The 23,924-nt window shown below is 45.3% G+C and overlaps 2 long non-coding RNA genes across 4 annotated transcripts in view; both read right to left on the minus strand.

The window, feature by feature from the left end:
* Positions 1-42: 42 nt before the first annotated feature.
* LOC103680407 lies at positions 43-2,484 on the minus strand. 2 transcript variants are annotated; one of them, XR_005835677.1, is made up of 3 exons: positions 2,292-2,484; positions 1,248-1,631; positions 43-1,023 (listed from the first exon to the last, which is right to left on the minus strand). It is a non-coding gene; the product is annotated as an uncharacterized LOC103680407 (long non-coding RNA). The 2 variants fall into 2 exon arrangements; XR_573109.2 differs by lacking the exon at positions 2,292-2,484 and having other exon boundaries at positions 1,248-1,674.
* Positions 2,485-4,620: 2,136 nt separating this feature from the next.
* Positions 4,621-23,924, minus strand: part of LOC121103456 — a 29,493-nt gene continuing 10,189 nt past the window's right edge. The window contains exons 2-5 of one of the 2 annotated variants that reach the window (XR_005835679.1): positions 9,030-9,225; positions 6,678-6,850; positions 6,117-6,366; positions 4,621-4,917 (exon numbers count right to left, since the gene is read on the minus strand). This is a non-coding gene — a long non-coding RNA (uncharacterized LOC121103456). Of the gene's footprint in view, positions 4,918-5,816; positions 6,367-6,677; positions 6,851-9,029; positions 9,226-23,924 lie in introns of those variants that run through there. The other variant, XR_005835678.1, reaches the window with a different exon arrangement.

Below are 23,924 nucleotides of genomic sequence, written 5' to 3' on the forward strand. Positions count from 1 at the left end.
ATAAAAAAAAGTTCAGGGAAAAGATGAGGCCACAGAAAGAACTGAAAAGTACAGAAGAATGTATGTTCAGTCATTTAAAATAAGTCCTTCACGGATGGAAAGATTCTTCGAATAAAAATCGAGAAGGACATGAGCTTTGCCTTCCCACTAAGCTCTTAGGACATTAAGCAAATGTTAAACAATCACGGATCATAGATTCACTGTTTTTAAAAAAATGCAGACATGAGTTGAATTTCTGACACAGCGCAATTGTTATCATTCCACATTTAAAAATAAAAGGTCTCGACTCCTCTCACCATCACCTTGGGCAAAGCAGTTCGAGTGTTCACGCAAAGTCCTCTGGGCGGGTAATCCTTGCAACAAGCGGTAAGAAGATGTCGTGACCTCTTGGATTCCTGAGGCTATAAATGACCTGAAACAACAAGGATTTTACCAACATGCAGCCTAGACGTTTGTCTCTGTCTCTCTTCTCGGGCTGCGCATTTCCTCCTTTCCCAGACTCGGACTGCGCCTCTGTTCAGAGCAGCTGGGGGTAGAGAACCTGAATCTTGCCCGTCGTCCGTCTGCTCTTCCAGCTCTCCTCCCCCGACAGCACTTCTTTACTTCTAAGGACAGTAGAAGGATCCTAACCTCAGGCGAGTGTGACTGACTGGTAACGGCCGCCACGCGTCCCCGCATTGAGCGAACATTCTGAGCTGCGCTCTGGGTTCCCAAGACAGTGTCCTCATCGGTCAGTTACGGCGGCGGATGGAGGGGCAGACACGCTGTGCATGTGGGGTGCTTGGTCGACTCATCAAATGACAGAACTTCCTCAGCGTCCTTCGAGGGGCCGAGCACCGACTCACCTTGGAGGTGGACCCGGACGTGGGGCAGATGTCTGCAGTCAGAAGACACGGTCCGTCCTGGTCTCTGAGGACTTCCGGCCAAGAGGTAGACTCGATCCAGGGGGACCTGGCGGAGTTGGGGACAGTACGGCCCCAGTTACGCTCCCCCAGCAGCCCAGCTCAGTCACTCCGTGCGCTCCTGGGTGTGAGACAACGGGGACAGTCATTGTGTGTGTGTTACGTTAACATCGTGAGAGGTTCCCCGAGTGCCCCGAGCCCGTCAGTCTGAGATGGGCCACCATCATCTTGACTATCAGTTCTGTAATATCTGCTCTCGGTCCTCCTCTCCCGCACACTCCAGCTCCAGGCGGACAGAGCTTTTAGCTGAAAGAGCCCGGAAAGCTGAAGAATCCAAAATCCTACCTTCACGCCAGGTGCTCCCTGCGCTTTGGTTTTCTCAGTTCAAATTTAGAGCCCTAGAAACAAAAGGAAAAATGAACTATTGGGACCACGTCAAGATAAAAGGCTTCTTTTCACTACATCTGTATCTTTGGGGTAAATCCCTAGTAGTGCAATTGCTGGGTCGTAGGGCAGCTCTGTTCGTCACGTCCTGAGGAGCCTCCGTACTGTTTTCCAGTTCACAGCAGCGATGTCCACAGTAACCAAACTGTGGGAGGGGCCGACATGCCTTCAACAGGGGAATGGATGAAGATGTGCTCCATATATGCAGTGGAGTATTACTCGGCCATCGGAAAGGAGGACTACTTACCATTTACATCGACGTGGATGGAACTGGAGGGGATTATGCTAAGGGAAGTAAGTCAAGCAGAGAGACAGTTATCATATGGTTTCACTCATATGTGGAACATAAGGAATAGAGCAGAGGACCACAGGGGAAGGGAGGGAAAACAATGGGAAGAAATCAGAGCAGGAGACGAACCATGAGAGACTCTTGACTCTGGGAAACAAACTGAGGGCTGCGGAAAGGGAGGTGAGTGGGGGATGGGGTAACTGGGTGATGTGATGAGCACTGGGTGTTATACACAACCGATGAATCCTTGAACCCTACATCTGAAAGTAATGATGCACTCTGTTGGCTAATGGATATTAAATTTAGACCCTTAGAATGAATGTCTTTATAAGTGAGTCCCACTTCACTGTGGGAAACCAGTATCCCTTTTGCTCTGTCCTGCTCCTTTTCAAATCTCCGTCTAAGTAGACACAGTATCAGATTAATGCTCTGTCTTCACCTCCTCGTAGCCCTCCCCCGCCCCCCCAGCCAACTGCTCTCCAAGCCCACAAGTCCTATACATCTCTCAGACTGGTCCCCTTCTCCTGTTTAATCCACCCCTTTATTTACGAGCTAAATATAGAAAATTAATACGACCCAGGCCCTGTCTTTAATGGTGTGGTTCTCAGGACAGTTCTTCTTCTTTCCGTGTGAGTTCCACGTGTGACCACACTTACCTTTATTAACACAAGCAGCACCTGTACTCCAGACACTGAGGTGCCTTCTCAGTCTTCAGCATCAGACACTTCGGCAATCGTGTCCTGAAAGACGTATCAGAAATTAATGTGAGGGGCGCCTGGCGGCTCAGTTAAGCATCTGCCTTCTGCTCAGGTCATGATCCCGGGGTCCTGGGATCGAGTCCTGCGTCCAGGTCCCCGCTCAGTGGAGAGTCTGCTTCTCCCTCTGCCCCCTCTAAAAATAAAATCTTTTTAAAAAGTGTGACAATACTGCAGTGTTTTATTTTTGATTGATCTGATTAATATCCAGCAATTGCCATGATGTAAATTCAGGAAGGTCATTCTCTCATTTGAAAACAACTGGAGCTTTAAACTTACGTGCTTGAGGAAACTTTTACAAATTAAATAATACTTATTATGTTAGCATAATCATAGAAAATCCCTATTTTTCATCATTTGGTAAAATATTAACTTTCTTAGTGATTTCATCCATTTCCTGCGAGGACTGAACTCCATGAAGCATATAGAGCCCTCAAAACAGTTCTTTATACGTTTCAAGTTCTAGGCAGGTGTCACCTCTTATTTATTACCAGACAATATCATGACCACTATTCTCTCCCGGCTGCTGCAGAAACGTATTTCCTCACGAAATGCGCACGGGCCGCGGAAGAGCAGCCTCCCCTCAAGCACACAGACCAGCCCACGCCTGCGCGAACCCCGAACCCCCGCGCGCGCACGCTCCTCCTACCTGCGCGAACCCCGAACCCCCGCGCGCGCACGCTCCTCCTACCTGGTCCGAGCCGCTCGCGTGACGGCGTCGTCGTGTCTCACCAAGCCCTCGCCCGGCAGAGCAGCGGGTCCGCACTGGGGTAACGGGAGCGTGCTGGGATCCGCTCCAGGGTGGACCAGACATCTCAACGCAGCCCTGGGTTTCAGTGAAGCTCGGACTGCTGGCTTCACGTCTTGAATTTGGGTGGAATGATCCTTTAAATTGGCCGTAGAAGCTGCCAGAACGGCTGAGCTCAGGCAGCTGACACAGGTAAAGCGCCGTGTTTGGCGCGCAGAGCCGCTCTCCCTCCGGAGTGGGAGCTGAGGAGGAGGAATCTGGCGCCGGCCGAGCGCGCAGACCCGGCTGAGCTTGGAACCTGGGCGGAGAGACCCCGGAGGAAGTAAACAGCGGGCGGCACCGGACTAAGGGCAGCGGACAGCACCTGACGGAGGAGACCGAGGTCTTCCGGCAGAGGAAACACTGGTCGCTGCAAGCCAGACCCCCTGGCACGTCTCTGCAGCCTGGGAGCACCGCAGGAGTCCCTCTGACCCCCCGACTGCACATCTTCCCGCCCCCCTCGCAGGACAGCTCGGGGAGTAAGAGCAGCCCGGTCCGAACGGCCACCGCTGCCTCCTGGAAAAGGGTTCTGGGACATCGGCTTCAGCCCTGCGCCGCGAGAAAGTGCCCCCCCAGCTTGCGAGAGAAAGAGCTGTCAAACCTCCGACTGCAGAGAGCTGGGGCTGCACCCTGAACAGCTAGCCCCAAACCGAAGCGGCTCGGGGGAGAAGGGGTCCGCAGGCACTCACTGGCAGCACCCGGCGCCTGCTGCGGGCTCGGCTAGACAGCGCACGAGCACTGACGGCAGAGCGCACAGACGGGCGGGGTGGTGGGAAACCCGGGAAGTGGAAAATGACGCTCTACACCGCCTTCAGGCTGCTTCTCCTAAACGCACCGACGCCCATCGCTCTCACGGAGGGAGCCCCAAGAACTGTCCTTCGTGGGACACCCTGGGAACGGACACAGCAGGCCTGCAGGGAGGCGCGCCCGGTCGGAGAGGGGTCTCGGAGACCCCAGTGTAGACGCGGTTGGGCTCAGCTGCCTCTCACTGAGCGCCTCGGCAGCCCTCCCCTCCAGATGGCCCAGCCGGGTTGCAGGGCCGAGGGGACATGCGCTGCGGGAAGCCTCTGCGCCAGGTTTCCAGGGCGCCGCCTGTGGCGGTGGACAGGCAGCCGCAGCGGCACCTGTGCTCGGAGAACAGGGACTGGGCTCCTGCGATGTTCGGCTCCTTTCGCTTCCTTTGAACCTAATGCTCCATCACAAGAAAAATCATCCCCTCCTTTCTAGCTCAACTGAGGAAAAAGAAAACCCTTTAATCTTGGGGAAAGGGGCACCGCTACTGACCGGGGCGTCGGTGCATCCCGCTCCACAAACACCGCGGAATTCACCGCCAGCAGGTCTGTTAGAGAAAAACACGTTTCATGACCTGTGTTCAAGATGGTAAAGCAGGATTTCATCAGGAGCATCACGGGGGGGGGGGGGTCCACTGGATGGGAGTTCGCAGTGGGGGAGAGAGCGATCTGAACCCTGCTTCAACACGAGCAAGTGGGTATTTGCAGCGGGGACGGGGGCAGTAGGTAGGAAATTACTGAGGGGAGAGACCTGCGGTAAGGGGGTCTGGCTACACCTACCGGATCAGTCCTTGTGGAAGGCAGGAAGGTCGATCAGACGTCACCTGGAAGATGGGGGGTAAGTACCCCATCAGGTATGGAGGTGAGCAGATATCCAGCATGCGGGTTCTTGCTGAATCTAGGTTTTACAAGGACGTGCACAGAAGGGTACAGAAGAAGGTTCAGGAACCTGAAAAGGTCAAGCAGAGAATCTTTGCCAGCCCCCCTCTTGTTCAAGGAAAAAAGATTCTTTCCTTTGAAAAATACAGCCCAGTTTCTCATTCGGTTGTCTTCTTAAGGACCAGCTGAACCGTCTGGTGGGACTTGGTAGAGACGATATTTGCGGGATGATGCTAACAGGCGTTGTTAAAGAGGGGAGTTTTTAGGACCATAAAAGATGAACAGAAACCGAGTTTCTGAGTCCACAGGGCAGCCAGTGAGATTTGTAAACAAGCTTGACACATCTTCAAATGTGCAGCGGGGAGGGCAGTGGCCATCTGAAGAATGTTCCTGGTTTGCACTTAGAGTGTCTCTTGATGGCGTCAGGCACCAGATGAACTTTCTGAGCGGCTCATACAGTGAGCAGCAGGAAGCCTGCCAGGTGTCACTGTGGTCCTAAGTTTCCTTTTACGTTTATATTAAGTTGTTTACCTTCAGCTTCAGGAAAAGAACAGCTTTTGTTCTCATGATTGTAAGACAAAAAGGAAAAAGAGACCTTAAAAAGTCAGACCTGAAAAACAGGGTCTCAGCTCTGGTTTGGCCTGAAAAGTGCATTAGTTCTCAGGACAGACTTGCAGCTGGATATTGGGGAAAACTCGAATTCGAGATTCCGTAAGGACTGGCAGAATGCTCCAGACAGAACCCACAGGCAGGCATTACTGCTTTCCATTAAAACAAAAAACAAAAAACCACAAAGCAAAAAAACCCAAACCAAACACAACAAAACCTCTCTACGAATACTCATTTCCATCAAAGATAATCAATGTTCGTCTACTTTGTTTGCAAAATCAGCCCGATTTCAGAAAACTGATTATTTACATAAGTGCAGCAAGAAGAGTGATCAGATAGGGCTTTTTTTTTTTTTTTTTTTGGAGTTTGCTCTGCTGCAAGTTTTCATAGCAATCTCAGATTGGATATTTGTTTTTTAAGATTGTATTCATCTGAGAGAGAGAGAAAGAGAGAGAGAAAGCAGAGTAGGGGGAGGGGCAGAGGGAGAAGCTTGCTCCCCGCTAAGCGGGGATCCTGACCCAATCCCAGGACCCTGGGATCATGACTGAGCAAAGGCAGACGCTTAACCGCTGTGCCACCCAGGCGCCCCCCCTCAGATTGGATTTTTAAAAGCCTCTCGAGGCCGGGAAGCCAAGCCGAGAATCTGCCATGGGGCCTTACCTGCAACACCTATAGATTGGGGTGAACTCCTCTCTTCTCAAGGTCTCCAGATATCCCGAGGTTCCTTACTGACCCGTAAGGCGGGGAGCCCCATACACCGGGCAGAGGCTGGTTTCTCCAAGCAGGACTTTGATCCTTAAAGTCCGCTTTGGTTCCTTCTAGTTGTCTGGCCGTATCGGGCTCAATGCACGTCATCCTCAAACATGAAACTCCAGTCACGGCCTCGGGGCTTTAACCAACTGGTTTCCAACTGTGTCCGGTTCCAAGGAGAAGAGAAGAGATTTTTATTGAACTTACGCAAATAACTATGTTGCCATGAAAATTAGAACACGCACTCACAATTTCAAATTCTGGGGGGGATCAGGTAGGGAGAAAAGATAAATTACTCAGTGTAAACAGATGTGACGCATTTATCAAACTGCTCTAAGTTATAGATAGCTTAAAAGAGAAGTTTTTTTTTTTAAATCTGGAAATCAAAACAGGAAATAACCAGCAGTGTTTCAAACAGAAAGTCATAAAAGTCATAATCATCCTCATCCGTCCCATGGAACGGAATCCTACCTGCTCGATCTGGGGTTAGCAGTTATTTTGAATCCGTCGGCTTCTTCGTTAGTTCCGCGAGTTCTCAGTCCCCTGGCTGGGTCTCGAAGTTGTTCAAGCGATGCCAGCACGGAGCCTACTTTCCTGGAACCAGCTGGAACCATGCTTTCGGAAAAGAATCCGAGTAAAACAATCTGTGGAAGACAGAAGATGCAAATGGCCAAGATGGAAGATCCAAAGAGAGTTCGTCTGACGAGGAGACTTAGCTGTTTCTGTGACGTACAGCAGTTTAACGTCGTGCCCCCCAAGCCTCATCAGCTGAACACATCTCTTTGACGGGGCGAGGGACACAAATCCTTCGAGCCTTGGTGGGAGTTTTCCACTCGCTTATCCAACTCACACTTGCCTGGAGTCAGCCCCCATGCGAGTCCTTTCCAAATCACCCCACAGCACACACCCGCTCCTGGTGGTCGAGCCTCCGCTCCCGCTGACACTCGGTGCCAGCGGCTGACTGCAGGCCCAGGGGACAGTTGGCCCTGTCTGAGGACACTTTCAGCTGTCACAACCGGAGGAAGGGTGGCTGCTACTGGCATCTGGCGGGTAAGAGGCAGGGGTGCTGCTCAACGCCCCACAAGGCACGTCCTCCCACAACAAAGAAAGATCTTGTCACGAGGGTCAATCTACTGACGCTGAGAACCTTGATCTAGATCCCAGGTGAAAGCCGAGAGCCTCTTCATAACGGACCCCCAAATTCGCGGACCTATTCCCCAAGCCCGGATCTAGCTCAGGAAACTACAGTCCAGTGGTTTCTTTTTGCCTTTGCGGTGCCAAGCCCCGAAACCAGAACGTTCAGAAGTGCAGGAATGGGCTTCGCAGAGAGACCGACCACAGTGCCTGACACGGACACTTGTCCACGGGGTCAAGCCTGGATTCCTCCGTACGGAGGAGACAGATCTCTCCAGGCATCCGCAGCTTGCAGACAATCAATTCACCTTCTGGTCTTAGGGGCCCTGACAACGCATAGAGACCTTGTCCCCCATCCTAGAGACCCTTGTCTCGACCACTTCCAGGACGACCCGGCACTAGACGAGCACACGCTGTTTTCTACTGAGCACCGTGGGCTCCCGGATTTCCTCTGCTGTGACCTCCCGTCTGCAGCCCCAGTGATGGTGGAGGAGGCTTTTCCCAAACTGTATCAGCTGTAAATGTACGTAGCGGTTAAGAGCAGATACGACTTTGAATCTGCCTCTCTCCCTACCCTGGCGAGCGAGACAGCTGACAGACGAGGTCAGTTCTGGTTTTGCCTGAAAAGTACATTGAAGTTCTCAGGACAGGACTGGAATTTTCCCAATGCATCACTCCATAACGACAGGCCTTGGACACGTGACCTACTCTCTGTGCTTCAATTTTGTCAGTCTTAACATGGGAACACATCACGTACCTCATTCATCGGTGAGTTTCCATACATAGTAGGTCCATAAAAACATCCTGTGCTCCCCCCACCAGCTGGTTTTACTGAAAGCACCACGGTGGGGGGAAGCTTTGAACCCACACAGGGGAGCCTGACTTCCTGTCCCTTGAACGTGCGGCACATTCTTGGACGGGATATTTAACTCGGCTTAGCCTCAACCTCATTGTCAATGAGCTGCTCGTAATATTTCTTCCTTGAGATGCTGTAATATACCTTTGATTCCATTATGTGATATGTGCACACAGCTTTAAAATAATCTCACATTTTAAAAATCAGTAATGAAGGGAGGGAAAACTGGGAAGAAATCAGAGAGGGAGACAAACCATGAGAGACTCCGGACTCCGGGAAACAAACGGAGGTTACAGAAGGGAGGGGGTGGGGATGGGGTAGCCGGGCGGTGGGTAGTAAGGAGGGCACGTGTTGTGGTGAGCACTGGGTGTCATTTGTAACTAATGGATCACTGAACACTACCTCACAAACCAATGATGTATTATATGGTGCCAACTGAGCACAGTAAAAAAATCAGTAATGAAACAGCAGACTTGAACACTACAGACCGAACGGACCTAACAAATCTAGAGCTTTTTTAAAACTTTAAATTAGCCAACATATAGCACGTTAGTTTCAGATGTAAAGCTCGATAATTCCTTAGTTGTAACACTCAGCGCTCATCACATCACGTGCCCTCCTTAAAGCCCATCACCCAGTCACCCCATCCTCCCACCCACCTCCCCCCAGCAACCCTCGGTTTGTTCCCCATAGTTAAGAGTTTCTCATTCGTCTCCTTCTCTGATGACTTCCCATTCAGTTTTCCCTCCCTTCCCCCATGGTCCTCTGCGCTGTTTCTTATATTCCACATATGACTGAAACCATATGACAATTGTTTTTTCTGCTTGACTTACTTTGCTCAGGATGCCCTCCAGTTCCATCCACACTGATGTAAATGGTAAGTATACACCCTTTCTGACGGCTGAGTAATATTCCATTGTCTATATGTACCACACCTTCTCTATCCGTTCATCTGTCGGCGGACATCTCAGTTCTTTCCACAGCAATGTCGCAAGATATAAAATCGATGCACAGAGATCACGTGCATTTCTATACAACAAGGAGACAGAAGAAAGAGAAATTAAGGAGTCTATCTCACAATAACTGCACCAAAAACCTTTAGATACCTAGGTATAGACCTAACCCAAGAGGTAAAGGATCTGTATTCTAGAAACTACAGAACATTTATGAAAGAAATTGAGGAAGATACAAAGAAATGGAAAAACATCCCATGGTCGTGGATTGGAAAAATAAACATCGTTAAAATGTCTATGCTGCCCAGAGCAATCTACACATTCAATGCGATCCCTCTCAAAATACCATCAACGTTCTTCACAGAGCTGGAACATACAATCCTAAAGTTTGTATGGAACCAGAGAAGACCCTGAATAGCCAGAAGAACGTTGAAAAAGAAAACCAAACTTGGTGGCATCACAATGCTGGACTTCAAGCTACATTACAAAGCTGTCAGCATCAAGACAGACACACAGATCAATGGAACAGAACAGGGTGAAGAGCTTTCTACCCAACAGCAACAGAGTACATATTCTTTCCAAGTGCACATGGAACAGTCTCCAGGATAGAGCACATCTTAGGTCAGAAAGCAGGTCTTACATTTGAGATCAAACTCAGGGTGCCTGGGCAGCTCAGGTCATGATATCGTGGGTCATGGGCCTGAGCCCCACATCACGTTCCACGCGCAGTGGGGAGTCTGCTTCACATTCTCCCTCCCTTTCCCCACGTGTGTGTCCTGTCTCTCAAATAAATAAATCTTTAAGATCAAGACCACGCCGAGTACTTTCTCAGGCACAATGGTGTGGAAGTGCTGAATCACTGTATTGTGCACCTGAAGCTAACATGACACTACAGGCTAACTGGATCTTAATAAAAACTCTAAAACAAACAAACCGGCAGTCAATAACAGGAGAAACACTGGGAAATTCACAAACGAACGGAAACTAAACAATACCCTCTTGAACAATCATTGAACCAAAGAGGAAATCAAAAGGGAATTAAAAAATATCTTAGGACAAATAAAAATTTATGAATGCAGCAAAACTAGCACTAAGAAGGGTGCCTGGCTGTCTCAGTCAGTGGAGTGTACAACCCGTGATCTCGGGGTCGTGAGTTTGAGCTCCACGCTGCGTATAGAGGTTACTTAAAAATAAAATCTTTAAGAAAGTAGCACTAAGAAGTTTATAGTGATAAACGCCTACATTAAAAGAGAAGAAAATTATAAAATAAACTAACTTTACACTTCAAGAAACTAGAAAGAGTAGAACTAAGCTCAAAGTTAACAGGAGGGAAATTAAAATCAGACCAGAAATAAAATAGAGAACAGGAAAACAATAGAAAAAAAAAAACGCACAAAACTGAGAACTGTGTTTTTTTAAAATGATAAACCCTTCAACTAAGAAAATGAGAGAAGACTCAAAATCAGAAATGAAAAAGGAGAGGGGCGCCTGGGTGGCTCAGGTGGTTATGTGTCAGCCTTCAGCTCAGGTCGTGATCCCAGAGTCCAGTGATCAAGCCCCATGTCGAGCTCTCTGCTCAGTGAGGAGCCTGCTTCTCCCTCTCCCTCTGCATCTCCCCCTGCTTGTGCTCTCTCTAATAAATAAATATTTTTTTTAAAAAAAGAAATGAACAAGGAAGGAGACATTGCAACAGATGCTTCAGATATAAAAAGGATCCTAAGAGACTATTGTGAGGAATTATTTGCCAACTAAGTGGATAACGTAGAAGAAATGGATAAATTCCTAAAAACATAACCTACCAAGACTGACTCAAGAAAGAAACAGAATGTCTCAAGAGTCCAACAACCAATAAAGAGATTGAATCAGTAATTGAAACTTCCCAACAAAGAGAATCCCAGGGCCAAATGGCTTCATGGGTGAATTCTACCAAAGCTTCACAGAATCAATACCAGTCTTTCTTACCCACATCCAAAACACAGAAGAGGAAATACTCTGATACTCATTTCATGATGCCAGCATCACCCTGGTACCAAAGCCAATAGAGACGCTGCAAGCTAAAAAGCTTGAAGCCGGTATCTCTAATGGCTACAAATGCAAGAATCCTCAATACTGAAAACCTAAATCTAATAGCATGTTGAAAGGATTACATGCCATAACCAAGTGGGACTGAACCCTGGGATGCAAGGATGGTTCAAGAGGAACCAATCACTGTGATGAACCACATTAACAAAATTAAAGATTCAAACAGCATATGATCATCTCAATAGATGCAGAAAAAGCACTTCACGAATATTTGACATCCGTTAATGATAAAAACACTCAAAAGTTCAATCAAAGACATATATTAAAAGCCCACAGCTAACATCATAACCAGCGGTTACCAAAATATTTAACACTAGTTCTGGTACAGGCAAAAATGCACACCCTCACCACTTCTATTCGACACAGTCCTGGAAGTCCTAGACAGAGCAATTGGACAAGAAAAAGAAAAGGCATCCGTTTTGGAAAACAAGAAGTAAAATTATGTTTGCAGATGACAAGATCATACATATGGGAAACTCTAAAGACTCAAAACCTGTTAAAACTAATAAGCGAATTCAATACAATTGCATGATACAAAACCAACATACAAAAATCAGTTTCAGTTCTATATACAATGAACTCTCCCAAAGGAAATTAACACAACAACCCCATTCACCCTAGTGAGGAAAAAAAATAGGAATAAAATTAATCAGGAAGTGAATGATTTATAACACTGAAAATTATAAAACACTTAAGAAGGTAACTGGAAAGACAATTCTATGTTCATTTTTTGGAAGAATATTGTTAATTTCCATACTACCCAATGTGATCGAAGATCCCCTGTAAACGGTAAAACAAACAACACAAAACACTCAATGGCATTCTTTACCGAAATAGAAAAAAGAATCCTAAAATTTGTGTGGAACTACAAAAGACCCTGAATAACCCAAGCTATCAATAAAAAATAAAGCTGGAGGCATCACACTTCATTTCAAAACATATTACAAAGCTACTACAATTAAAACAGTATGGTACAGACATTAAAACAGACCTATGAGACCAATGGAACAGAATAGAGAGCCCAGAAAATAAAGCCACACATTTACAGTCAACTGATTTTCCACAAGAGTGCCAGGAACACACAATAGATAGAGCAATTCAGTAACGTGGCAGGATACAAAATAAATGCTCAGAAATCAGTTGCATTTCTATACACGAATAACGAGACCGAAGAAAGAGAAATTAGGGAATCCATCCCATTTACAATAGCACCAAAAACCATACGTTACCTTGGAATTAACTTAACCAGAGACGTAAAGGACCTATATTCTAGAAACTATAAATCACTCTTGAAAGACATTGAGGAAGACATAAAAAGATGGAAAGATATTCCATGCTCATGGGTCGGAAGAATTAACATAGTTAAAATGTCCATGCTACCCAGAGCAATCTACACTTTCAATGCTATCCCGATCAAAATACCAAGGACATTTTTCAAAGAACTGGAACAAACAGTCCTTAAATTTGTATGGAAACAGAAAAGGCCCCGAATCTCCAAGGAACTGTTGAAAAGGAAAAACAAAGCTGGGGGCATCACAATGCCGGATTTCGAGCTGTACTACAAAGCTGTGATCACAAAGACAGCATGGTACTGGCACAAAAACAGACACATAGACCAATGGAACAGAATAGAGAGCCCAGAAATGGACCCTCGGCTCTTTGGGCAACTAATATTTGATAAAGCAGGAAAAAACATCCGGTGGGAAAAAGACAGTCTCTTCAATAAATGGTGCTGGGAAAATTGGACAGCTACATGCAAGAGAATGAAACTTGACCACTATCTCACACCATACACAAAAATAAACTCCAAATGGATGAAAGACCTCGATGTGAGACAGGAATCCATCAAAATTCTAGAGGAGAACATAGGCAGCAACCTCTACGACATCGGCCAAAGCAACCTTTTTCATGACACATCCCCAAAGGCAAGAGAAACAAAAGATAAAATGAATTTATGGGACTTCATCAAGATTAAAAGTTTCTGCACAGCCAAGGAAACAGTCAGAAAAACTAAGAGGCAGCCCACGGAATGGGAGAATATATTTGCAAATGACACTACAGATAAAGGACTGGTATCCAAGATCTACAAAGAACTTCTCAAACTCAATACACGAGAAACAAATAAATCATAAAATGGGCAGAAGATATGAACAGACACTTTTCCAATGAAGACATACGAATGCCCAACAGACACATGAAAAAATGTTCAAAATCATTAGCCATCAGGGAAATTCAATTCAAAACCACACTGAGATACCACCTTACGCCAGTTAGAATGGCAAAAATGGACAAGGGAAGAAACAACAATTGTTGGAGAGGACGTGGAGAAAGGGGATCCCTCCTACATTGTTGGTGGGAATGCAAGTTGGTGCAGCCACTCTGGAAAACAGTGTGGAGGTCCCTTAAAGAGTTAAAAATTGAGCTACCCTATGATCCAGCCATTGCACTACTGGGTATTTACCCCAAAGATACAGACGTAGTGAAGAGGAGGGCCATATGCACCCCAGTGTTCATAGCAGCATAGTCCACAATAGCTAAATCAGGAAGATCGGTAGGAGAAGAAAGGGATAAAGAAAGGGGGGGTAATCAGAAGGGGGAATGAAGCATGAGAGACTATGAACTCTGAGAAACAAACTGAGGGCTTCAGAGGGGAGGGGGTGGGGGAATGGGACAGACCAGTGATGTGTAGTAAGGAGGGCACGTACTGCATGGTGCACTGGGTGTTATACGCAGTTAGTATGTTAGTATGGTGACTAACATAATCTAATAAAAAAATATTAAAAATCTGCATAAAAAAGAAAATTAAAAAACTATTATAAAAAATTAAAAAAATAAATTGGACTCTTATCTCAAACCACATACAAAAATCAACTCAAAATGGTTTAAAGATTTAAATTTATGACCTGAAACTGTAGAATTACTAGAAAAGAACGTAGGGGATAAAACCTCCCTGACACTGGTCTTGGCAATGATTTTTTGGTTATGACACCAAAAGCACAGGCAATGAAAGGAAAACTAGACAATGGGAGAGCACCAAACTCAACAAGCTTTTGCACAGCTGAGGAAACAATCAATAGAGTGAAAAGGCAAACTGCAGAATGGAAGAAAATATTTGCAGACCATGTATTTGATAAAGGGTTAATATCCAAAATAGATATGAGGAACTCCACAACTCAGTAGCAAAAAACAACCCAAATAAACCAATTTAAAAATGGGCAAAGGACCCGAATAGACATTTCTCAAAAAATGACACACAAATGCCCAGCAGGCACATGAAGACGTGCCGACATCACTAATCCCCAGGGAAATGCGAACGGAAACTATAACGCGTATCACCTCACACCTGTCTGAATGACTAGAATCAGAAGGACAACAGGCATTGGCAAGGATTTTATGGATGTAAGTCTAAAAGCACAAGCAACGAGAGCAAAACAAGTGAGAATTCATCAAACTAAAAAGTTTCTGCGAGCAAAAGAAACCGTTAACAAAATGAAAAGGCAACATTCAGAATGGGAAAGAATACTTGGAAAGGGGTTAAAATCCAAAATATATAACGTTCTCATACAATTTAGTAGGAAGATAGAGAATCCAGTTTAAAAATGAGCAAAGGACCTGAATGGTCATTTTTCCAAAGAAGATATTCAAATGTCCAACAAGTACGCGGAAAGGTGCTCGACATCACATCATCGGGGAAACGCAAATCAAAACCACACCTTTAGAACGGCTATCATCAAAAAGACAAAATAACAAGTGCTGGAGAGGATGTGGAGAAAAAGAAACGTTGTACACCGTTGGTGGAAATGTGATATGGTACAGCCGTATGGAAAACAGCATGGAGGTGCCTCTAAAAATTGAAAATACAACTACCACATGCTCCAGCACCTCTACTTCTGGTAATATACCCAAAGGAAATGAAATTAGCATCTCAGATATCCGCATCTCGTGCTCACCGCGGCATTATTTACAGTAGCCAAGACATGGAAACCACCCAGGTGTCCGTCGGTGGATGAATGGATTAAGAGGATATGGTAGATCTCTCTCTCTCTCTCTCTCTCTCATATCGAACTATTATTCAGCCATAAAAAAAAGAAGAGAATCCTGCCAGTTGTGACTACACAGACCTTGAGCTCATTAAGCGAAGTGAGATAAATCCGACAGAGGAGGCAAATACAGCATCATCTCACTCACGTGAAATCTAGAAAACCTGAGCTCACGGCAAGAGAGTAGCTCGGTGGTGGCCGGGATGGTGGGTGGAGACAGGGGTGAAGGTGGTCAAGGAGCACCGACTTCCAGTCATAGGATAAGTTCTGGGGGATGTGACACCACATAGGACTACAGTTGGCAATACTGTATTGTGTACTTGAAATTTAAAGGTTCTCACCACATCTACACACAAACTGTAACTGTGATGATGGATGTGTTAACTGATGGTGGTAATGATTTCACCATCTATGCACACAGGAAGTCATTACATCATAGACCTTAAACTTATATAATGTTATATGTAAATTATATCTCAATCTGGGAAAAATAATCTTGAGCCAATGAAAGCAAAAAGAAAACAAGGCAGGTAGAAATGGAAAGACTGGTGATGGGTAGTAAGGAGGGCACGTATTGCGTGGTGCACTGGGTGTTATACGCAACTAATGAATCATCGAACTTTACGTCAGAAACCAGGGATGTACTGTATGGTGACTAACATCATATAATACAAAAACATTAAAAAAAAAAGAAATGGAATGCTAAACATTGTTACAAGTTTCTAGATATTGGACAAAATGTGAATGAAAATTGCGATCGGCAGCCCCTAAGATGGCGTTCCATGATCTCTACCTGTGACAGTCACACCCTTGAGTGTACGTGGCACTTGTGATTTGCTCCGAGGCAAAATGATGAGATGCCACTTTCTTGAGTTTACATAAGGCTGTTACTTCGGCCTTGCTGACAAATTCTAGTGCCTTGCAGAATTTGATGAAGGAAGCTGCCATCTTTGAGAGACCCACATGGCAAGGAATTAGGGCCACTTCCTGCCAAGAGCCCAGCCCACTAGCTTCTAAAATCCTCAGCCCAACAGAACCCAACAGGACTGAGCTTTGCCAACAACCACGTAAGCTTCAAAGCAGATTCTTTCCCAGCTGAGCCTTCAGATAGGACCCCAAACCGTGGATGGCATGTTGACTGCAGCCTTGCGAGAGACCCTGAAAATGACCAGATAATTTGTGGCTCATCTCTTCACCCACATAAACTGAGCTAACAAATGTGTGCTGTTGGAACCCTACGTTTGTGGTACTTGGTCATGGAGCAGTAGTTACCTGATGCAGAAGGGAAGAGAATCTTTGCTTTGTAAGAATAAATGGAATGACCCAGGATTTGGAGTTACACAATGACAGGCTGTGAATTGACCTTTGTTCCTTTGCTACTAATGAAAGGCGTGTCCAAATAGAAGGTAGGAGGAAAGAAAATACTTATACACTAGATAATTTTTATCCCTTCTTCTGTGTCAGGCATGACACAGGTATACCAGTTGTCAGTTTTTACTTAGCACTGACGAGGTCCTCTGCTGGGAAGAATCACTGTGTTGATTCGTACTTGTTAGATGTTTAAAGCTAGAAAGGATTTATCATCATTTCATTTGTCTAGACCATCTTAACGTGAAATTGTCGTCACCACCAAGAAAAACGGCATCCAGCTTACCCAACTGCCTGAAGTCTACAATCTGGGGTCCCAGGCTCTCAGGAAGCTGCACAGTTCCTTCACCACCCAGCTGATTTCCAAGCAGATGGAGATTTTTCAATGTTTTTCTGCTGACAAGAACCAAGGCAAGAAACTCACAGCAGACGCTGGTAAACAGACGCTCTCCGAGCCTGTAACAGAGAGACGCGCAGGGAGGTCGGACCTAATCCTTGGGGAGGTGCGGCAGACAGAGTATTTGGGTGCTTACCAAACAGCTCCCTCCCAGGTTCTCCACAAATGAATTTACCAACCAACAGAGCAGCATGTCGAATACCAGCCCGTTATGTCGGGGTTTTCATCCTCCAGCCCACTTTCTCGTATGCTGCTCCCTTCTTCAGCTTTCCTGAACTCCCCCCGGGGAGCTTTCCCACCGGGTACCTGCCCACGCTCTCTGGCTTGCAGCTGGGGTGCTTCAAAGCATCAGCCGCAGCTCCCTTCCCACATGCCCTGCATCACTGCTCGCAGCCCCAGGCCCTCAGGTTTGGATGACCAGTCACAGCCGATGCGGTATCTCGAGACATCGCTGGCAAAACTACCAGACAGCCTGAGAGAAAACATGAGCTACAATCACGATCACCTGTCTCAAAGGTTTTATACCGTGAAGTGTGTTTCTGGACCTGTCTCATGGTGTCCATGAAGAAGGGACTCATTCTGGGAACGATAATGTTGGTATTTATAAATACCAGACACAATTCAGAGCTCTGAGTGCATATAAACCCACACAGTGGTCACAGTGCTCTTATCGTCCTGGTTTTACAAACAGGGAACCCGAGGCAAGAACATTTACAAGCATTTTTGTCCAAAGACACACGATTTTATTTATTTATTTAACAGAGATAGAGACAGCCAGCGAGAGAGGGAACACAGCAGGAGTGGGAGAGGAAGAAGCAGGCTCATAGTGGAGGAGCCTGATGTGGGGCTCGATCCTGCAACGCCAGGATCACGCTCTGAGCCGAAGGCAGACGCTCAACCGCTGTGCCACTCAGGCGCCCCTGGGTGCAGATTTCTAATCCATGTTTTTGTGATACTGAACTTGGCTATGAAGAGTTATTTTAGGCAAACTCTTCTGGTTCATTTTTCTACCTTCTAGCACTCAAGTCCCAACATTACTGAGAAGAACCAAGTGTACTGTTTTCATAAAAAGAATTATACCATATGGTTCCTCCTCTCACGCAAAATAAAATCCTTACCAATTGCCCAGACGCGCTCATGTGATCCGCCATCTTGTTTCACCTCTCCCCCATCATCTGCAACTACAACTCTACTCACGGCCTCACCGCACTGGCCTTCTTACTGTACCTTGAGCAAAACAGGTTATTCGCATGTTACCACCCGTTCATTCTGCTTGAAAGCACCCTGTATTAACCTGTCTGACTCAGTCTCTTACCTCCTCCAAGTCTTTCCAAAAATTTTCCCTCATCAACGAGGGTTACCTTGACTGATTTTGCCTAAGGTGGCCACACCCAACCATCAGCACTGCTGACCACATATCCCAATCTACTTTAAAGACAGAAAAAGATTCCATAGCAAATTTCACTGTCTGATTAAAGAGACAACAATTTTTCCTGTAAAGGGCCAGATAATAAATATTTTAGGCTTTATGGGCCTCACAGCCACTGCCACAACAACTCAAATTTGCCACGGTAACATAAAGGCATTCATAGACAACATGTAGATAAGTGGTTGTGTACCAATAAAACTTTATTTACAAAAACAGGCAGAGGGCCAGATAGTTTGCTAGCCCCTGGTCTAACACAATCTGTAGTTGACGTATGTTCTTGCTTTTTTTCCCTCATATTTTCCCCAAAGCCAATGCACAATCCATTAGGACATAGATGTTTGTTTTAGTCACTGACGTATCCTGACCACCTAGCAGAGTCCCTGACGGCACACATTCAGGAATAATTTGTTGAATACTTAGATACTGAAGCCGATACTGGAAAATCTCAGGCTTCTTCATTCAATAGCTGTGGAGCATTACCCACGTGGCAGTGACTGCGACAGTCTTAGAATGATGATCATCTCCATCTGTGCCTTCCAAGCTGGACTAAAAGTGTGATGAACGGTGCAGCAACTTCTATGCCCGACAAGAGCTCAGAGACGAGGCCTCAACACTGGTTGGGGTAGCAACACAAGACGTGGAAATTTAAACTCAAAGTGATTTTTGAAGGATGACAGCAGAGCGTGTGGAATCGACAGCAGAGGCAGCAAACTGTGGCCTGTCAGCCAAATCCAGCCGCCTTCCTTCTCTTGTAAATAAAGTTTTATTGGAACAGAGTCACACACATTCATGTATGTACCGTCCACGGCTGCCCTTGAAATGCAACAACCGGGGTGAGGAGTGACAACAGAGACCAAGCAGCCCGCAAAGTCCCAAATATTTACTCTCTAACCCGTTACAGAGCAAGTTTGCTGGACCCGGGTCTACAGCATTGAGTTCATGTATCTCAACCCACAGAGGACTAAAGAAGGGTCAAGGAAGAAATGTTATGCTCCCAAGGGCGGTTTCTTATTTCTAGGAAGCAAGATTCTAGAAGGAAAGGTTCTTCCCAGAGTCTTGTTTTCCTTGACATCTATCCCCACAAAAGTAAAGTCAATAGACCCATGGCCGTAAATCATAACTGCAAGGTGGGACGAAGTTTGAGATAAACAGTCATATACCATAATGTTGGTTATTTTTTGATACAAGTCGACTAAGCGTTTCAATCCAGGAGCTCGCAGGCTAGAGAGTTGTTATTTTATGAACAGGAGACATTCCAGTTCTAGATTTATCTTATTTATGAGCCCCCCAAAAACAGACATTTGAGGAGGAACACTTTCAAAGAATAAAAAAGTCCATTTTTTTCAGACCAGGGACAGCTCAGCATCCCTGAAGAATCTGAAAAAGTGGGTTACTTAGCATCATTGAGGAGAGACACTCAAAGCTCTAGAAGGTTATTACCTATTACCTGTGTCATTACCTAAGTTTTGGTCAGAGGCCACGCCCCTACAGCTGAGTTAGCTCAACGGAGAAGCATAGTATCTTTGGCCCATACCAGTGGCTCAGACATGGCCACTTCCCCAGCTCTGCTCCCAACACACGCCTTTTCCAGTAAGACTATTTCTCAACACAGACGCCCCCACCATGGCCTACCCCAAAAGATTTTCCCTTCCTCACAAGCACGTGCGCCAGGTCAGGGCAGAATCTCTGGGTCCCTTCCACTGGAGGATTTCCCAGGTGTCCCAGCTGGGCCCGGCCCAGGCACGCCTCCCTGCGACACCAAAGATGAGGGATTTTGTAAACTCTGCTTCTTCTCAGCTAAAAGGTTTTGCCAAGAAAGCATACCCTGATTGCGTGCTGCCTATTGTTGAGAGCACGTGTTCTCATGCCCCTTGGACACTGCTGCCACCACTGACGTCATCGTTAAAGTCCTTATTTCTGTCTCAACCCCACCGCCCACACCCTTACCCTACAGAACAGTAGTAGCCACACAGGGGTGTTGGGAGGGGTGGGGGAAAGCAGGCGGAGGACTCCAGCAGTGTGGTTAAGCGTGGGATCCCCAAGCATGGAAGTGTCCAGCAAATAGAATGTAACAGCTTTCTTGCTGCTGGAGGAAATATTCATAAGCAGAGAACAGAGAAGCTAGAATGAATCCTGGGGCTGGTTCTGAATGGGAGGAATTCAGATGTGAATAACTCAGATGTGAGTAACTCTGAGTTCATGACACACACGTGTGCATGCACAGTTATGAGCCCTCAGTCTGAGCTTTTTGCTGAGCGGTCCCAGAAGCAGTGACACACTGGTAGCAAAGCACGAAGCTGAAAGCAGGTCTGGGTTTCCAGTAACTGACCTCCCCTGAAGGGATCGGATTTCTCTGGTGCAGTGGTGGATACCAGGGCTACGTCCGGAACAGCACGAGATGAGCCTGCAATGATGCCTCTTGTGAAATCGTGCAGCTGTACTGATCTTCCACCGGCCAATCGGGGACGACATGAACATGAAAACAGATAATGATTTGTGTATCCACAGTTTTATTAAGTTCTGTTGCCAGTATTCAAAAGTTTTCACATTTCTAATCTGGATTTCTAGCCTCTACTTTTGTCTTCAAGCTGGAAAGCAGCACACTGGGTCTGCGGTTACACGTGGGGAAGGGCACGTTAGAGCAGGGTTGGCAAAACCCAGCCAGAGGACCAAACCCAGCTGTGTGCCTGTGTTTCTACAGCTGGGAGCTGAGAGTGGCTTATGCTTTCAGGTGGTCACAAAAAATCGAAAGAGGAATGATGTTTCATGACACGTGGAAGTTAGATGAAATTCCCATCGTGACACTCAGTTTCACAGACACAGAGCCACACCTGCTCCTTTACACACGGTCTGTTTTCTCGCGACAACAGCGTTGACTGTGCTGGAGACCAGACTGTATTCTCGCTACAGTAGGGCTGACCCGTGGCTACAGAGACCGAGACTGCACAGCCCACAAAGCCTAAACTATTGACTGTCTTATACAGAAAAGCTTCGCCAGACCCTAGGCTATGGTGTTGGCACGCACTAGCCGGTCTGCGACAAGTTCTCGCTCACGTTTGTCACGCACTCATTCATTTTACCCGCCTGTTCCCTGAAGGCCTTGCCTTTCCCATCGCGTGAATCTGAAGAAATCCAAGTTACTATCAAGTTCACTACTGTCGCTGTTTTTAGGCATTTTTTTTTACTTTTCTACTCACAGTTTTGATCAGACTGGAAGATCAGGGTTTGTGTGTCTTTCAGTTATTTTAAATACAGCAACACAGTTTTGTAACATCTTATGAAACTATTAACACTTGAGCTGTTCTGAACACTGAACTGAATGGCCCTAGAAGACTTAATAAGCATTTGCCCCATTGCTAACATTTCCACTAGCAACATGTAATATTCACTTGTGTTGCAATCCATATTTCTCAAGTTCTTCCACTTGTTTATTTCATTAGGAAATTTCCCTAATGACGGACTATCTGGCAAGGTTTAAATCATTGTGAACACGACAGAATACTTCAAACATGTAAAATCAGGCAACACTATAACGAGTACCATGTATCCATCATCAAGTCTTCACAATTATAAACTCGTGGACTTGTTTTTCTGTACCTCACATGCTTCTCCCCAGCTCTATTTGGAAACGAATATTGGACATCACATTTTTTCATTTTTCAATATTTCTGAATTTCTCTAAATGGTATGGTAGTTTTAATGTAATAATTTTCTCACACCGAAATGGTTGTTAATACAGGTTTGATAATGTAAGTTTTGTGGGGCACTGACTTTGTATGAGACATCAAATGTCTGCTTTCACCTGTGTTCACTGGGTTCTACATACAGATTATCAATTTTTTTATGTTTCCTGATTTGATGTCTCAAAATGGTATCATGTTGGTCTATTAATTGGGCTTTCTTTGATATCAGTGAAATGGACTATGTTCTCATTGTCATAGTAATTTGCATTTACTAATTATCTATAAAAGGAAAAGATAAAGAAATTTGCTGTTGTCTTTGTAAAGGTTGTTCTGAAAATACCACCAATAACCCCCCCATTGGAATATTATTTCCCAGATATCAGATTTGGTCAAGACCATAAACTTGATCTTTTGCAGACATTTTCTTTATGCTAATGTTACTTACTGCAGTGCTCCCAGGCTTAAGAATTCCTTTTTCACATTAAAAAAACCTACAAAAGTAGAAAAAAAAAAACCCTGGACTATTAAATACACATGTGAACTATAAACAGCATGCCAGCAACCTTCTAGGGTGATGAAAACTTTCTCAAATTAGATTGTGGTGATTCCTGTGCAACTCTGAGTATGCTAAAAATCACTGAATGCACACTTTAAATGGATGAATTTTATGATATATTATTTCTCAAATCTATCCAAAAAATCCAATAGGAAACAAATAAAAAAGATGTAGATATGAGATCAAATTTTACCTACTTGTCATAAAAACCATCTATGAAAAGCCCACAGCCAATATCATTCTCAATGGGGAAAAGCTAAGAGCCTTTCCCTTAAGACCAGGGACACGACAAGGATGCCCACTCTCGCCACTATTGTTCAACATAGTACGAGAAGTCCTTGCAACAGCAATCAGACAACAACAACAACAACAAAAAATAAAATGTATTCAAATTGGCAAAGAAGAACTCAAACTCTCTCTTCACAGATGACATGATACGTTATGTGGAAAACCCAAAAGACTCCACCCCCAAATTATTAGAACTCATACAGCAATTCAGTAATGTGGCAGGATTCAAAAATCAATGTACAGAAATCAGTTGCATTTCTATACACAAACAAGGAGACTGAAGAAAGAGAAATCAGGGAATCGATTCCATTTACAATAGCACCAAAAATCATATGATATCTCGGAATTAACCAGAGGGGTAAAGGATCTATATTCTAGAAACTACAGATCGCTCCTGAAAGACATTGAAGAAGATACAAAAAGATGGAAAAACATTCCATGCTCATGGATCAGAAGAATAAGCATAGTTAAGATGTCTATGCTACCCAGAGTAATTTGTACTTTCAACACCAACTCGATTAAAATACCAATGCCATTTCTCAAAGTGCTGGAATAAGCGATCCTAAAATTCATGTGGAACCAGAAAAGACCCTGAATCGCCAAGGAAATGTTGAAAAAGAAAAACAAAGCTGGGAGCATCAAAATGCGGATTTCAAGCTGTACTACAAAGCTGTGATCACAAAGACAGCATGGTACTGGCACAAAAACAGACACATAGACCAATGGAACAGAATAGAGAACCCAGAAATGGACCCTCAACTTTATGGTCAACTAATTTTTAAAAAAATTGTTATTATGTTATGTTAGTCACCATACACTACATCATTAGTTTTTGATGTAGGGTTCCATGATTCATTGTTTGCGTATAACACCCAGTGCTCCATGCAATACATGCTCTCCTTACTACCCATCACTGGGCTAGCCCATCCCCC

Source organism: Ursus maritimus, unplaced genomic scaffold, assembly GCF_017311325.1.
Source record: "Ursus maritimus isolate PB19 unplaced genomic scaffold, ASM1731132v1 scaffold_19, whole genome shotgun sequence".
Taxonomy (NCBI): domain Eukaryota; kingdom Metazoa; phylum Chordata; class Mammalia; order Carnivora; family Ursidae; genus Ursus; species Ursus maritimus.